At 33.9% G+C, this 17,973-nt stretch overlaps 1 long non-coding RNA gene across 3 annotated transcripts in view; it reads left to right on the top strand.

Moving 5' to 3' along the window:
* The window catches only part of LOC128881198 (uncharacterized), a 68,081-nt gene extending 51,088 nt beyond the window's left edge, over positions 1-16,993 (top strand). For 2 of the 3 annotated variants that reach the window (XR_008458013.1, XR_008458021.1), the window contains exon 3: positions 16,399-16,993. This is a non-coding gene — a long non-coding RNA (uncharacterized LOC128881198). The remainder of the gene's footprint in view (positions 1-16,398) is intronic. The other variant, XR_008458020.1, reaches the window with a different exon arrangement.
* The last annotated feature ends 980 nt before the right edge of the window (positions 16,994-17,973 follow it).

The raw sequence follows: 17,973 nt of genomic DNA, 5'->3' as shown, positions 1-17,973 counted from the left end.
GAATGCCTGGTCATTAGTAATGAAACCGAATTTAGTATGTACTCACGAAACTAAATCAAACTTAATGCATAATGTTTCTTGGTTCAATTTATCGTATTAAAGGTATCATGGATCAATACTTGAAGAAAGTATGAACGCTGAAATTTAAAATATTTTAATTAAAGAATCATTATTTGTAATTAAGGTTCTGAATTTTTGTTGTGTTTCTCTTTCATGGAAGTTTTATATCATTTCTCGACGTTCGTACCATTTACTGATCCTGATGTCTAGATGTCTGCGACCCATGTTCACGTTAGCATAAAGATGAAACGCCTATCATCTGCAAATATAATATTGTTCTTGCAAACAATACAACGCAAATAAACGCGTAGGTGGTGAATAATACGTGGATTGGACGTATCTGGGCACAGATCTGCGTGACGGTAACTCGAAACATGTAATATGACGCCAATTTAATTCTCGGTGTAAAATCATGTGCTTATATGACAGAAGAATGATGAAATTTCTACTTGAAACTGTTTACTTTAAGACTAGCATCCAGCAGCCACTGCGTGACTGAAATTCTTGCACCAATTTATTTTTTATTTATTCTATTAGGTAGACCGAAAAGTAATGTCGTTTCTTTTACATTAAATTCAAACTTTCCAATAAATTTCTATCTTTAATTCATTATATAATCACCCTCATTGACAGTAGCCTTTTGTCACCTAGTGTGCAAATTATCAATGCCAGAAAAATCAATGACCTGATAAATGATAAACAAGTACTTAAGATGGCAAAAACGACACTACTTTACAGTCCACCTAATACATATTGTTTAAATTAAAAAAAAATTTGTTTCTAGAATCTTTATGTTTAACGTAAGTTTGTGTCATCGCATGTCTTATATTATGTTCTTCTCGTATTATAATTTTTATACCACATTTCATGTATTTACTTTCATTTTCCTAAGTAACTTTCTTTATTTTTACTATAAATCAGGGCTTCTTAAACTTTTTTCATTCATGATCCCATTTATAATAGCGATTTTTTTCGCAACCCGAAACATATCAAATAAAGATGTGTAAATATTTTGTGATGATTTATTAATTAGGTAATAATATATACACATATATATAATTGTATTGTTTGCAAGAACAATATTATATTTGCAGATGATAGGCGTTTCATCTTTATGCTAACATGAACATGGGTCGCAGATATCTAGACATCAGGATCAGTAAGCAACAGTCTCCTTAAATGCACAAGTTTCTCTACGACAAATGGATAGTAACATGATCCGGGATCGGATATCTCGATGAGACAATGCTAATGCAACGATCAAACTTTTTTTATTATTATCGTTTTTTGTTGTAAAACTGTTACCACATCACATTCCTGGCGTTTTTCTGATTAACATGAGACTAAACACGACGTAATTCCCAACGGCCTCATGTTTCAGCGAGAAGGAATTTTTGTTAACTTTGTTATTTAACGAGATATGATGGTCAAGTTTTGTTTTTCAAATGGAACTATATATTTTTTTTTATACGATGCGATAGTACTTTTCAAGACGAATTCATTAGACTTTAATGTATTAACTAATTTTTATTAGTTTTCAAGCTATAACGCTTCAAAGTTTGCTAATTTTCGAGGAAAAGTCTCGGTTCGGCACCGGGCGGTCCCATTGATGCAGTAAGTACCATGCGGTTTTTGAAATCGATACGGAGGAAAATGGGAAGAATCCCAATATTCTGGGCCTAAAACCCCAAGCGAGACCTTCCGTATTGATTTCAAGAATCGCATAGTGCTTACTGTATCAATGCATACATTTATGTATACATAGATCAATATAATATATGAAGATCACAAGAAACTCCATAGCAGCTACTTTACTATGAAAATTGATTGCTTGACGCATAACTAAACAGCGTGAAAATAATATAAATTCTTTTATAAGATGATTTTCTGACACATATTTAGCGTCCCTTTACGAACGCTACTTTTGTCATCTCCATTAAACTGATTTACTTCTGAAAAAAACACGAGGGATGGTTAAAACTATATTATCTGTATAGGTTCCATTTTCATTTACACTGTATTAAATTTTTATTCCTAAATTACAATATAATAATCGCTAATAAAAATTTGTTCTTCTTAGATAAATTGAAAACTTCTTTGTATAATGTGCGGATTACTCTTCCTTTAACATTGAATAAAGATTATGTAGATGATAAGATTTCGTGACAAAGAGAACGGGACATTAGGAAACGCTATCAGCACGTGTCTGGAATTTCAGAGTAAGCGTTTAAATTCTTCGACAAATTCCTGCAATTTGAATGATTTAGATGAAACGAGGAGTGAACGAACAATCATTGTATATTTTATTTATTAATTCATACAACGAAAGTATTCTGAAGTTTGAGTCACGAGTGACATAATTTCTAAATACATTTCTTATTATATCATCTACATTTTCAAAATCGATTTACACAAATACTACTGCATAATTGAAGATGGATCATACAATACACAATTTAAATTTCTATCGATGCTAATACTTTTAAAAATTTGTTGATAATTTTCTGTTCCTTAACCTTCCCAATGGTCTGATGTCCATTGTAATACACGTCGATATCACAATTACTTTTTACTTTAAAGTAATTAATTTCTCAAAGTAATTATTGTTACATTCCCTTGATTGATCTTTAAATGTCTTGAAGACAGTTAATATGATTTGTCAAAAAGAATTACTTATTAAATTATTGGTATTAATCTAGATATTTTTCGGTTAGGAGATTTATATCATATCTTACTCATTAAAACACACATACGTACTTATAAAGATGTATCGTGATGTGGAGATATTTTAAGTTACTTTGCAATATTAATTCTATATTATATCTTTTAGCAATGTAACTCCTTGAAGAAAAATAAAGTCAAAGTCTAAACATTTCATTGAAATCCTTCTTTGGAATTAATTTGTAGCACTTTAGTATCACATAAGGAAACAAAATCTTTTTAACGGGTATCTTCGACTATTCAGAACATAGAAGGAAAGGTGACGCTTACTTTTAAAGGTCTATTTACACATATCCGTAACGTGTCAGTTCCGTATCCGTACCGTATCAGTAACATCCGTAACGTTTCAATGACGATCGTTTCTACATATCCGTAACATGTCGGTGTCGTATCCGTACCGTATCGGTAACATTCGTGACGTTTGATCAGTTTAACCTCAATGTTTCCCGAGATGGCGAATTTTACGAATAACGAATTAGCAATGCAACGTCGGGTTGCTTGCTCTGTTTACGCGTTACCGATGGTAACTCATCGGTCATGTGATATTCGTTGTGGAACTACTTTCAGTCCCCGGCAGTCGGTCCGTTCAGCTGCTCTGACCTTTTGAGAACCTGTCGCTAACCGAACAACGGCGGATCAGCTGTTCCAAAAAATCAATATATCGATTGGACGCTAACATATATGTGACAATATAAAGTACAATCTGTTTGAAAATAAATATAGACCTACCTGAAAATCTTCCATACTGCAGTAATATACACAAGTACACTGACGGACAAAACTTAACGGACATTTTTTCACAAAGTTCGAAAACATGGAAGTTTTCAATCAATTTTCGTGGAACTTCGTCAGGAGTAGCTTTGAAGTGTCCTCCGCGAAGGAGTATTTCTACACCTCGGAGGGTGAAGAAATTCACCAGGTTTGTTCTCGGTATGTTAAAAGACCCAGTTTCAAAAGTGCCCATGGGTCGCACGAGGTAGGCGTTTGCATTTCCTGGATCAGGGGGTTCCAGGGAATCCATTGTGCCCAAATTAGTGACTGTCATTCAAAAATTGTAGGTTTTCGAGTGGCTGGGGGTTGTGAGGGGTGGGTTTGTCCGAGAAGAATTTCAGGGGGTGTATTTAACAATATTAGACAATCATAATTTGACAGCTTAGACAAAATTTAGAAATCTACGTTTTGTCGGCTTTTCGGCCCAAATACCCCACGTGTGTCGTAAGCTGTCCGCAAAACAAAAATATGGTTGGATCTAAATACAAATGTCACTGAACGGATACGGATCGTGTCGGTCACGGAGCGGTGTCGGACGTGTGTGAACCAGGAAAATATTAAAATTACGGAACTGAACGGATACGGAACTGATACGTTACGGATATGTGTAAATGGACCTTAATAGTTACTCTAATTTCTAACAGTGAGGAAAATTGAAGCAGCAAGTATATAATGAAAAACCAACAACCAAATGAAATATAAAAAAGCGTATAAGAAGAGCTTGTGCCGTGATAAATCCAAATGAAATTCAACATGCCGTATTATCTGTCAAGCAACGCTTCAAAGCATGCATCAACGTTCAAGGTCACTATTTTGAACGCTTGTATTAGTCGTGTGTTACTGTTAAATAAATAAATCAATTATTTTCCATGATAATTGGCTAAACTCAGGCCACGAATGACTTTCCCAATACATCATTGTATTCGCCTTGAAATACTCTATCAGAATGTAAGTCAAAAACATATGGTTCCATTTAAAAAGAAAAGAGATGACCTTCATATCTCCTTGACGCCTCCACCTATCAGAAAACTAGTAACATCGAATAATCAGCCCCTCGATACCAAATAATTTTGGCCTGATGTATTTTTTCCTATCATCAGTAGCAGCCAAGTTATTCAAGTGGCCAGTTTTAAGTGCCTCAGCATGTATTTATTCATGTATTTACAAAGTGTATTTACAGAGATTAATTATACGATAAAGATATAACAAGTATACGATATATTAAGTGTTAAAGAATTTTCATTACTTTTGTAAATGTAATAAAAGTCGTGTAAAAAGAGTAATAAACTTGACAAACTTCTGGTATTAATCGAACCTAAAGACAATCTGAACATTTTGAAATACACACATACCTATATTCATTATTTGATTACTGTTGCATTTAAAATATTTATTATCGATATAATAAATAAATAACGACTAATTGCCGGTCCTAAGGGGATCTTCTATCTTTTTTGTGACTTATTTGGTAATACTCCTTTTCGCCTTCGACTTTTTCATGTCATTTAGCGTAATTTTTTTACTTTTTTGAATTATTTTAATTATTGAGTCGTATGTTTTAAATTAACGTCAGAATACATTTTGTGATTATTCTAACGATAACCCGAAAAGTAAATACAAGTGTAAACTTGAAATAAAAATCACTTGTTCAATACTGACAATTAATCATAGCGATAAGTGTCACCCAGACTATGATTATAGTCGTTTAAATGATATATTTTCCTGCTGCTATAGAAAATAAGTGATTTATGAGAAATAAACGTAATTGAGTTATGAAATTCATTGCTTCTCGAATCGTAATAAACTTACAATCTACGCGTTATCAATACTGCTATAAAAACTGTTATCTAATCCAGAAATAAGACAACCAGTCTGTTAAAATGCTGTACGTCAATGAAATCTTTCCTCGTGTACTCCATTGCACCTTTAAGAGGAAATTACTCACAACCGATTGGTGCCATATAAAGACTAGACGGTGCGCTTACAATCGAAGAAAACTGGTTTCCTGTCTAAATGAAGGAGCGATAGAGTTCAATCGACCACAACCGTTAAACCACCAAGCCGACAGAAAATCCTTTTCTTCTTCTTCTTCTGTACACTGATGCAAAAGGAAGTATTCGGTTGAAGTTTCTCATCTAGACCGCTACCGCAGTTTAATATGCCGTTTTGCCGTGGCAAATATTAATTTATTTATTTCCACAAGAAATCCCAGAAAGAAAATGTAGGAAACATTACTACTGTTATTACAACAGCACTTGCAATTGTTAGGTTTCACTTGAAACGATCTTTAAAATATTTTTACACGTAAAATCGTAAAAAAAGTTTAGTACAACTTAAATGCAAGGAATAAAGTTTTCTTTTGACGCGATGCTGCCAAGCACGTGGATTGTCATGGTAATTTCATACGGATTCGATAGAATGTCGATGTGGGTGTTTAGAATCCCAGTCCATTATAAAAATGACGAGAATAGCAGAGAGAGGACCGAGGCGAGTCGAAAGGACTTCCGGTGGCCGCCACCCGGAACACGAGAGTCACTCGAGCGTAAACGCGAACCAGCTCTGGGAAGAAGCACAGAAGAGTACAGCTAGCTACGTTCAACGTTAAAACGATCCGGTGACCACGTGATCCTCTAACAAGCCGTTAAAACTTCTGTAAAAATATCCCAAATCTCTCCAATATCGACTTCTCCCTGTCAAACGCGTTAATAGTACAATCGAGCGATCGTTTGGCAAAGAAATACCAAACATATCGCTCATCTTCACTTATGACTACCTGCTACGTGATTATCTACCATCATTTTCGTCCTAGTTACTTCAATTTCCTTTTTCATCCTACCTAGACTGAAATGTTAGAAAATTGAGACCTGGCCATAATCGATGTAACGTCGATAGCAATTCCCTCTCTTGGCAATCTCGTTTTATTTCCGTGAAATATACTCTGGAGAAAATGCTGTTTCATGATAATTATATAGCTCACATTCGTAGAATATATTACCATGCAATTGGAATAGATGGATTTTAGAATATTTCGCTATGGTATTAAAAAAGATAAAGCTTGAAATATTTCATCATTATAATATGTACTGTATTGTAATGTGAATGTTGGATGAATGTTAATTGTAATGTATTGAAATGTGAATGTTGGATGAATGTTTATATTAATAAAATAATTTTTTGGAGTAAAATTTAACCGACTTCGAAAAAGGTGCAGTGAAAAGTATGAAATAATTTCTAGTTAATTTATATGAATACGCACTAGCTCTAGATATAATTGCTTAAAAGTATGGGAAAATGCAGTGAAAATGTGAAATAATTTCTATTTAATATATATTCTCTTATATATATTTTGAGTAGATTTGGGGCTTTTTTGGAGGGGAGGGGTGGCAATATTGATTACTGCTAATGTATAAACTCTCCCCATGGAAATACTGTATGAATAAGTTTGGGATAGTATTTGGTAATGGCGGCGATATTAAATAGTGTTAATGAATATGATGTCTAAAGTGGATGTAATGATAGCAATAATTAAAGACCATATTTTTTGTTTCTCCGACAGGATGTTAAACCAAGTTTGGCAATTTTGAATATACTTAATTTTAAATTTTGCGCCGCCTCCGAAAAAGGTGCATTGCATTTAATATGATGTATTTAATAATTTAACCAAATTCATGAAACGATGGTGAAGAACAATGCAGTTTAAATAGAAATTATTTCACACTTTTCACTGCATTTTCCCATACTTTTAAGCAATTATATCTAGAGCTAGTGCGTATTCATATAAATTAACTAGAAATTATTTCATACTTTTCACTGCACCTTTTTCGAAGTCGGTTAAATTTTTTTCCAAAAAATTATTTTATTTCACTCTTTTTAGTGGCAATCTATACCAATCTATACCAATAGGTTTCATGCAATAACAATAGTTATGAGCAATACACAGGATGACCCAAAAACGTTGGAGGTCCTTGAAAAGGGTGGTTCCGGGGGGTGGGGCGATTTGAAACAATTTTTCCTTAGAAAAAATGGTGTTCGAGGATTCGTTAAGAAGATATTCCAGAAACAGAAACTCGCGCTCTGATTGGTTGGGGGTTTCTATCAATATCTTCTTAACGAAGCCTCGAACACATTTTCGCTATGAAAAAATTGTTTCAAACGACCTCCCAAAACACCCCATTCAAGGACATCCAACATTTTTGGGGCACCCTGCATAGTTGCAAATGGACACCCTGTATAATTGCACATGGGATTATCAGAAATACATCTGCAACTAAATGTAAAAGAATTGATTGCGTTTGGTAAATTCCCTATTGAGCTACACCAGAGCAATTTTGCACCAACAATGGTTTCAAACAATGAAAGTGTCCATACATTTTTGCAAATGTGATCATCGCGAAAACCTGTACGGCAGCAAAATGTAAGGGATTTCATCGAATTCAGGCCAAACATACGTGAAATAGTACGCTTTTTGCGATAAAAAGTGATGTAAAGTGGTGAAAAATAAAATAAGGACAAATGTTTTGTTATGGGATCAAATGGCAAATGCTCTTCCAGATGCAAGAAGTTTCAATCTGATTGGTCCATACGTCTCGGAGTAAGAAGCAAGACAAAATTTTTCTGTTTTTTAAAAAAAAAAAACGGGTAAAAAATGACAAATCACAAAATGTTTCTTTTACGCGACCAACTGGAAGAAATATTCGACAAGATGCAACAGGATTCATTCCGATTGGTCAAGCCATCTCGGCGTAATCGGTGAACATACAAAAAAAAAAAAAAAGATATACATGTCGAATTGAGTAACCTTCTCCTTTCCGAAGTCGGTTAAAAACCACTAGGTATGTTTATACGTTTTATAGTTGTCAGTTATGTTTGTGTTAGTAATTTATTGATTAGTCATTCATTTTGTATTTTGTATTGCGATTTGATTTTGTCTGTTATATATTGTGTGTTGTCTTTGAATTTTGACAGCTTTTCGCCGAACCTGGAAATAAATATCCTTACAAATATTATCATTTTATTGAAAGATTCTGGGATTCATGTAATGGATTATTAAAATATTTATAATTATACCTAGTATATTTCAATGAATTGTAGCGAGTGCTATTTATGATCACTAGACTGCGGAAGTTTATGCACGATAAATATGTAACATGCATATGCAAAATATGCATGAAAAATATCCAAAATATGCACGAAAAATGTACAAAATATGTACGAAAAATTTGAATAAAATGTAGTACAATAAGTAATGTGTTAGTATGTTACAGAATATTCGCTATGTACACATATATAAAATACTTTTCACAATTATTCTGGTATATTATAATTCGTGTGACGATAAATTACGAGCATTTTTTCCAAATTTAATGGTGTTAGTTGGTGGCGTTTGTCTGTTACAATTAATTCATACGCGGAACGATGGCTCTACGCCACACGAAGTAATCGGTGCGTATTTAAATTTAAAACAACATTGTTCCGGCACACTTATTGGTCCTTAAACGCCCTCGTTATTTAAAATATTAGAAATTTTCGATAATATAGAAAATCCTACATTCTTTTCTAAAGTTCTTTTACATTTTTTTCTAATCTTTTCACCGCAATCACCAGGAATACTTTTTAGATGTATTATACTATTCATATGTTCCTCTGTTTCACATGAATTACCAGTTTATTCGATTTTCCTCTTATGTGTCCCGGTATTTATGTGTTGGTTTAAATGCAATTTTGTTTCACACTTCACATTTTTATTGGAAATTTTACAATAAATGCTTCTGTCATCGTTATCATTATTGTCGTTGTCATTAATAACAAAATTGGAATCGTTTTTGATGCAACTTAGCATTAATGCTTTTCTACTTTTTCTAACTTTTGGCATTTTTAGAGAATTAAGAGACACTTAAATATGTTCACTTCTTCACAGAGATCACATTAACTGCGATAATTGAACTGAAATATTCAAATTCGAAATACAGACTGTCACACCTAACGGTCGATTAGCAACACAAGGTTACAGAAATATGGTTTTATATGGCCTGTATTTGTGTAAACACTACACAATTATGATACGAAAGTATGGTGACAGACGAAACTAATTTGTTGAGATAGATATTTCACATAAGCACTATAAATAACATGCAATATAGTATTTATGTAATATATATTGCATATGTTTTTAAACATAAATATGCAAAATATGCAAAATAAGAAATGTATTTTTATAAGACTCTAATTTCAAAACAAATTTCTGTCTAGGTCCCATTCTTTTAACTATTTCCTATAAAAATATGCATTTGCATAAACTTCCGCAGTCTAATGATCCCATTAAGATATGATAGTACCTACTCAAAATATTGTAATGAAACGTTATAACTGATGGAACTACATGATGAAACATTCCCACTTTAATCCGCGCATATTTCCCAATATTAAAATTGACAAACTTTAAAATTACCTCGACAATTTCCTCTTTCGCTATTTTCATTTCGGATGACTGCCATTTTGTCAAAACTTAATTTTCGAAAAAACTGTTACGAGAAGCATTAAAGTTGTTCTTATAACGTCAGACATTTATTTCATTTACGATTTATTTGAATATCGTGGAAAATACACCTGACACCACAAATGAGTATAATGAAAACTTATAGTACCATATATGCATAACCATATCTAGTACATATGTTAACATTTTCCCAAAATGACCCACTAAATTACTCTTACGACATGAACTTATAAACGAACAAAATCCTGATTATACAGGGTGTCTACGTATAAGTTCGGGCATACACAGAGTGTCAATTGTATAACAAATTTCCAACAAAAAATTACTCTTAGACATTTTCTTTGTGTCCCATTATTCTCGAGTATTTTCACTTTTAATTTGAAAATCAACTTAATTTTCAAGTGACAAGTCGATTTTTGTTGAAAAATATCGATTTTCACCTAGAAACCCGCTTTTCTGCATTTAAACGTTATTTTCTCCCTAAAATACCGCCGTACAATTTTTTTGATACTACCATTCAAAAGCTGAGACTTCGAGGAAGTTTTTCCCAAAGAGTGCCCGCCAAACAACTATGTCTTTGAAACCGAGAAACGAATACAGAAAAAGTAAAATTTTAAAAAATTTTCACAATGTAAAGTTTGACCTAATTTTTCACTTGTTAAATCTACATAATAAATTTTGGTTTGGTTTGGTTTGGTTTGGAGCTGGGAAATTTAACGCTCTTTCGAATGATATACTTAGTTTTAAATTTGCACTGTAATTTGGTGGAGTTATGGCCGTTTAAAGAGCGTCAAGTCGAAAACGCAGAAAAAATATTAAAAGTGAAAATACTCGAGACTAATGGGACACAAAGAAAATGTCTAAGAGTAATTTTTTGTTGGAAATTTGTTGTAGAATTGACACTCTGTGTATGCCCGACCTTATACGTAGACACCCTGTATAGATTTAATTTGTTGATGGGAAAAACAGTAACGGAAATTAACCAATTTTTGATCCGTCTAAGTGAACAGAAACTGCTGAACTAGTAGAAACGTATCAAGGATCTGAAAATCCTGCGACTCGAACGGAAGACCTTTCAAAGGATACAGGTGCACAGGATAATCACTGCTCGTAGTTTACTATTTGCGTGATAATTTCAATAGGGTCCGAGGAAACAGGATCCCCCTTACGTAACTGTGGAAAAAACATCCCCGCAGGTCAATGTACAATTCCACCTGGCTTCGAAGCATCTCTTCCTTCTCCTCTAGCCTGTGGATTTAAGTAGATTAGACTGACGTAGAAAGACGATAGTGCTTCCTGGGATTATTCTGCCCTTTCCGGATTCGTTTCACATACCTCTCGGTTTCATTCGCTTCCTCTTGCATTCGCATCACGCAAGTCGTATGCGTCTTCGACGTAGCTTCTTGTTTCGTCGACCGCACGCAGCTTTTCTCAATCGTTTTCGAGCATCTCGTATATTTTTTCATACTTTCCTTCAACTCTGAAAGGAATCTGATGTTTGAAAACTTTTTCCGATGCTAGGAAATGCCTAATATAAATGTTTCATATCTATATTAAAATTCATCTTGTTAAATTGAGGGTTGCCCAACATTTTGTATATATATTTATTATTATTGTTCTAGTATTTAACATATTTGTTATCTTTTATTTTGCTTATCGAAAGTAATAGAAAGTAGAATAGAAGAAATACAAGTTCGTTACATATTTCGTTTGCAATTAGCTAGTTGTGGATGTAAACCAAATAACTTGATGAAGAGATTAATTTATTATTAGATATTGAACAGTGGGCAAATATAACAGTCAGGTAAATACATAGCTATTTAAATTTAAAAAATATGAGATCACTTGTATTGGATACATTTTTAAATTGTTGAAAAAATAATGACTCTTGAGTGTAGAAGAGCAACATAAACAAAAAAATAAACACAATTCTTTGAAAAAAATTAAAATAATAATATTTTTATTGCTGTATATGTCTAAGAAATAATTTTAACTCCGCTTACACACTAAATTCACACAAAAAATTCACAATTTAAAACTTAGTTTTGAATGTAAAGCATTCACGCTTTCGAAAAAAAAAACTATTACTCCTCGCCTACTCTCATTTTAATTAAAAATTATACTACAATAAAATTTTTAAAATTACTTCTCTTCGTACCAGCAACTAATTGTTTCCTCTATCCTATGTTTTCTAACGTCTTTGACGACGAGAACGCGAGAATAAAAATGTGATAGAAGAATTAGAGGACGGAACACTGGTTATCGTCCCAATGATTAACCATCGTAATCACACTACTGATTTACGTTAAACACAGACTATCAACAGCATGACATCCTGGAGAACCGAGCGTCACGTTCGTCGCTAACACGCAAACCATGACCTGTCTACGGTAGGCCGGTGACGATTGCGAAATAAAAATGTCGACAATTCTCTGTTTTATCGGTGCCAGGTCTACTCCACGGCGAAAGTTATTCGATGCTCCAAGGTCATGAACTCAAATATTTCAGGATGAGACGTTGAACGTTTCATTTAAGAAATCGTGAATAACCTTCGTATCTCGATGACGAAAATGACACAACAAGAAACCAATTTATTTATATTTATTTTAGTTGTTCAAACAAATAGAATATCCTATTGATCACAATATTAGAATTAATTCCCAGTTGGGTATCTAGAACATACTAGGTTGTCTTCGTTTCTGTGTTTTTTTAACTTTGTAGTTTGTACTAATCTAATGCAAATAACACTAGTTTACAAAATTAAAAAAAAATGTACATTCAATGCCACAATTGTTTTCTTATGTATTATGGTCTACTAAACTCGAAAATCGTAAGAAAAAATTTTTCTATGGATATGTTTTTTTATATGAATTTTTGAATTTTTTTCTTTTTTTTTCTGACATATGTTCACATTGCAGGCCATATCTCGAGTTAGAAACGTTTGATTGAGTCGCGCGAGACGCTATTTTAAAGGTAATCGAATTTTCAATAATTGCTTTTCACATTATTTTCCAATCGGTTCAATAGTTTAAGTGTTACGAGCCAATATGTATGAGAAACATTGATTTTTTCGGCTAAAATAGAACACGAATATTTCTTCCATCGCCATGGAAAAATAGAAATTGTCAAATTATGTCCAGTGTCTTATTGTTTCCTTCTATTTATATAGGAAACGTTTAAACGTTAAACTATCGAACCGATTGGAAAATAATGTGAAAAGCAATGGTTGGAAATTCGATTACCTTTAAAATGGCGACTTGTGCGACCCAATCGGACGTTTCTAACACGAGATATGGCCTGAAATGTGAACGTATGTCAGAAAAAAATCGAAAAAGAATTCAAAAATTCATATAAAAAAAACTTATCTATAGAAAAATTTTTTCTTGCGATTTTCGAGTTTAGTAGGCCAAAATACACAAGAAAAAATTGTGGCATTGAATGTACATTTTGGCTATAAACTAGTGTAATTGCAATAATATAATGTAGAAGAGATAACGAAAATTGAAAGTACCAAATATTTATGTATGCAGTTGTCTAAATGTGCATAAATGTTATATTAAATATTATATATCAGAAAAGTACACATTATTATATTCAAGAAATACATGAATTAAACGCTAGAAACAAATTATTCAAAAAACATAAGAAGTAAGTAAGTAAAAACAAAAGACGAGATTTCTTGAAAGGCAGCGTTTTCAGAATAGAAAAATCCCTCAATAGGAAAGATGATTTTCTTACAGTCCTCCCAACAGAATCCAATTACTGCAACGAGATATTGTTAAAACATAATCGTCTTTTCAAAGACTTTTAGTCTCTCCAGTAGTATCTAATTCGACTAATTAAATAGTCACTCAATGAAATCCGCCCTTAATGACCAAGAAGTAAATGCGACATAAAATAAAACCATTAAAAAGAAATTTAAGCACAGGGACTGCAGCGTTAATTCAATCTTTTTCGGAGCGTAACGAGTGTGAGAGTAGTGGTAGAGGATTGCATAACTTCGATTCTCTGACAAACAAGTCTAGCTAGCCTTTTGTCTAATGGGCGTGGACGAAACACTTTTGTGAAGTATGAAACACGTTGAATGAACGTTTACGCAATAAACGTTTCAACAAGAACAATTAGACAAAAAAACGAAGAAAAGTCTTTAAACTCGTGACAAATCTGTCAACACTGATTTACGGGAAGCCAATGAATGGATTAAATGGCTCGTAAATGTAAAAATAATTGGAAGATGAAGAAAAGATGTAAAAGAACGCAGGAACTGGAGACGATTGTTCCAAAATGGCGCCAGCAGCTGGAACCTAACGAAGCATATCGTTAAACAAGTGCTTATCATGGACTACTGAAACACAGTTGTGTAACTGCTATACTTTGAAGAAAAGTGAACGAAGAAAATTACGAGTTTCTAACGCTGCGAGCGATCGGTTATCTCTTTCTCGTTTACTCGAGATGAGGTTAGAAACTATTTGGATAATTTAATATTCGAATGTTGTAATATTGTTGTTTTAATACGAAGAACGTTTCAAAAATAGTAGCCACACTCCTATAAATCCACCCCAGGTGAAGTTACAAAATCATAAATAGACAAAAAGATTCGTGAAGAAATTTTCTATTTTTCTACATAATTTCTATTTATATTTAAACGTTTATTATACCGCGTAACAAGTTTTCCCGGTCGAGTAGATTGTCGCGTCCAAACTTTCCAACTAAAAAACCAAATTTAGAAACCGATAAACTCAAAAGATGTTTCATAGTCCATACTATTCGAATATTACGAACATTTAAGTTATTAATTAACGCACAATATATTCGAATACTCAGATATCACGTAATAATACTAAATAATTGCAGCAAATGTTGTTAGGCTTCATTGTCAAATGTTTTTTTTTATTTTTTAAACCACTCTGTCGAAAAAAAATACTGTTATGAACTGCATACCACAATACAATAATATTCATATGTCAATGTCAATCAATACGATTTAACAAACATTTCCTGCAAATATGAACAAAATCGGTCTGTAACTATGGAAGTTAGACTTCAGCACTTCCTATCGGTATAAAATATAACTAAAAAACTTACATGTCGCCTCAGTAGGTCCGGTGGTTTATTCGCGATGATACGATTTATTTTATTTTCAACCGATTTCGAAAAGGAGGAAGTTACTCAATTCGACATGTATATTTTTTTTTAATGAACGTATCGTGACGTTTCACATAACAAATAATTGAAGAATGTTATACATAATAGTAGACGTTAATGTTAAACTAATGAACAAATTTTTTTTCGTTTATTTTTAAGCAATTCACTTTTCATTGGTAATGACCACATTTTGGCCACAATTATTTGTATAATAAGACATTTTCATTTTAAAACAACATTTCTCGTCCGCAACGGTAACTGTGAAAAAATATACATCTGACAAATAAATAAAGGGCAAGCCGATAATATTGAATCCTTTTCGGATACTAGGTCTCGTTATTCACTCGTAGATCGTTTTTCATCAGCAGCTAGCTGTTCATTTGCTTTCTTTCATAAATAACGCGGCCAGAGCATACAAAATACTACATTTTCCCTCTAATTACGAGCGAACTCTACTGTCGGAACGATTCGTGAGAAGATTACAGTACTATCGAGCATTATTATAACTGTATACAGGGTGTCCCAAAAATGTTGTAACACCTTGAAAGGGGTGGTTGGGGAGATGATTTGAAACAACTTTTTCCTTAGCGAAAATGTTGTCCGAAGCTTCGTTGAGGAGATATTAACGGAAAATACTGACCAATCAGAGCGCGCGTATACCGTTGGAGCGGCCGCGGTAGCGAAGGCTACGAGCTAAGCGACCGCGTTAATGGCCTTCGATGCACGTCGAGTCACTTGTTCGCGTACAAGCGCGGCCGCTTAGCTCGTAGCCTTTGCTACCGCGGCCGCTCCACCGGTATCCGCGCGCTCTGATTGGTCGATGTTTTCAACATTTTTGGGACACCCTGTATATATGCAAATATTTCTGAGCTTGCAGTACTTTTTTGTTTCGAGAACCTTTAAAGGCCAAATCTCGTTGAATTTAATTATAACAATAAAAATGATAAGCTATTGTATGATTTTACCATCATTTTCGTAGCATTTGTTTAGATCAAAATCTGCATACCGATTATTCCGATCAAACAAGAAGAATGTATTTTCCTAGTTTAAAATGTTCAAACTTTTCTAAAGTAAAATAGTCAATTATTTGTAGCTTAAAATAATTAAATATTCAAATTGTATTCGTAGCATTTATTTATTCAATTATTTGGATACACATTCCCAGTCCCAATAAAAATCATCTGGATTCTATAAATCAATTTCAGATCGTTCAGATTCGTGACTTTCCAACGTGATCAATCCACGATCAAATCGAGAATGGGCAAAGACGATCAGACATTTTGGTCTAGCATTGATCCACGTGTTTCCGCGACTCGTGCAGCTCGTGTTCGACGATTTTCTCACGAACGATGGCGAGCACTGCTCACAAACCTGTGGGACATCGTATCCATCGTTCCGCCATGGTCCCCTCGGCTTCCATTAAGTCACGAGGGTTATTACCGACGGAGCAACCATCTGTAATTGGTACGAAAGTCGAGCGTGCGAGCGAATTGCGCACCGTATACGTATATCTGCGAACCGTGGCTGTCGCGACGTTCTCCTTTTCTCTAGACGCGGTGCACTCCCGTTTCCGTTTTCATTCACCCGGATGTTGAACTCCCAAGGAACCTTCTCGTCGCGAGTAAATGTCTCTGTTCAGACTCCGAAAGATTTTTATTCGAGCAATAGATGACTAATAAAACACTAGACATTTATTTGCAATGTCGAATATTTCTAAACAAATACTACTCAAATACTCAAAAACAATTTAAAATTTATCGATATTATGCAAGTGATCGAATACTTAAAATATACTCGGAGCATTCGAATACATAAATAATTGTATTATCAAATTTATAACACTTCGTTTGAATAATATTAGAAAAATAGAAAGAATATGGACTGATTTATTTGTGATATCAAATAATAACATTTAAACAGAGATGTTTGAATACGCATATACAATTTGAAATATATGTATGTATTAGGTGGACCGGAAAGTAGTGTCGTTTCTGCGATACTCGATACTTGTTTATCATTGATCAGCTCATTAATTTTGATCGATCTAGCATTGACAAATTGCCCACTGGATGGCAAAAAGCTGTTAAGAATGTATTTGTTTGAATTTAATGTGGAAGAAATGACGTTACTTTTCGATCTCCCTAATATAAATCTTTCAAATGTAAATGTATTAGCGGTTATAGAGAATAAAATAGTGTTCGTATTATAAAATTCTACGAATGATATAGCCTTTCCTTCATCACTAAAACACCTCCTCTGTGCAAAATTTCAGGTTTCTAGGTTCAAGGGTTTAGCCTGGGCGTTGATATGTCAGTCAGCTAGTCGAGGTTTCGTTCTTATACACTAGCAGACAAGCAAACCGGAACGATTTGTCAAATGCTCATAACTATGAGAGATTTCAACCGATTTCGGTGAAACTTCGAGAGGAATAGTCTTCAAGTGTTTTCTGGGTGTGTGCAAAGTTGCATTGGCGAGGGTTGATGTGAAGGGGTTGATTCACCCCCCTAAAGGGGAGGGTGTAAAAAACGCCTCTTTGAAACAGGCCAGGGATGACGAAAGGGGTGAAAAATTCAAAAAAATCTTTAAGGCGACTCTTCTTGATGCCCTTTACAAAATGCACCCCTTGAAATCCCTCTCAGACAAACCCACTCCCCACAACCTTCCACCCCTTCTAAAATCCACAATTTTTGGACAACGGTCTCGATTTTGGGCTCAATGCATTCTCTGGACTCAATCGTGCACCCAATAGGCACCCTTGGGGGGGGGGGGGGGGGGGGGGG

The sequence above is a fragment of the Hylaeus volcanicus genome, chromosome 1, assembly GCF_026283585.1.
Source record: "Hylaeus volcanicus isolate JK05 chromosome 1, UHH_iyHylVolc1.0_haploid, whole genome shotgun sequence".
Taxonomy (NCBI): domain Eukaryota; kingdom Metazoa; phylum Arthropoda; class Insecta; order Hymenoptera; family Colletidae; genus Hylaeus; species Hylaeus volcanicus.
The sequence above is the reverse complement of the archived record's forward strand: the minus strand, read 5'-3'. Positions and strand labels throughout refer to the sequence as shown.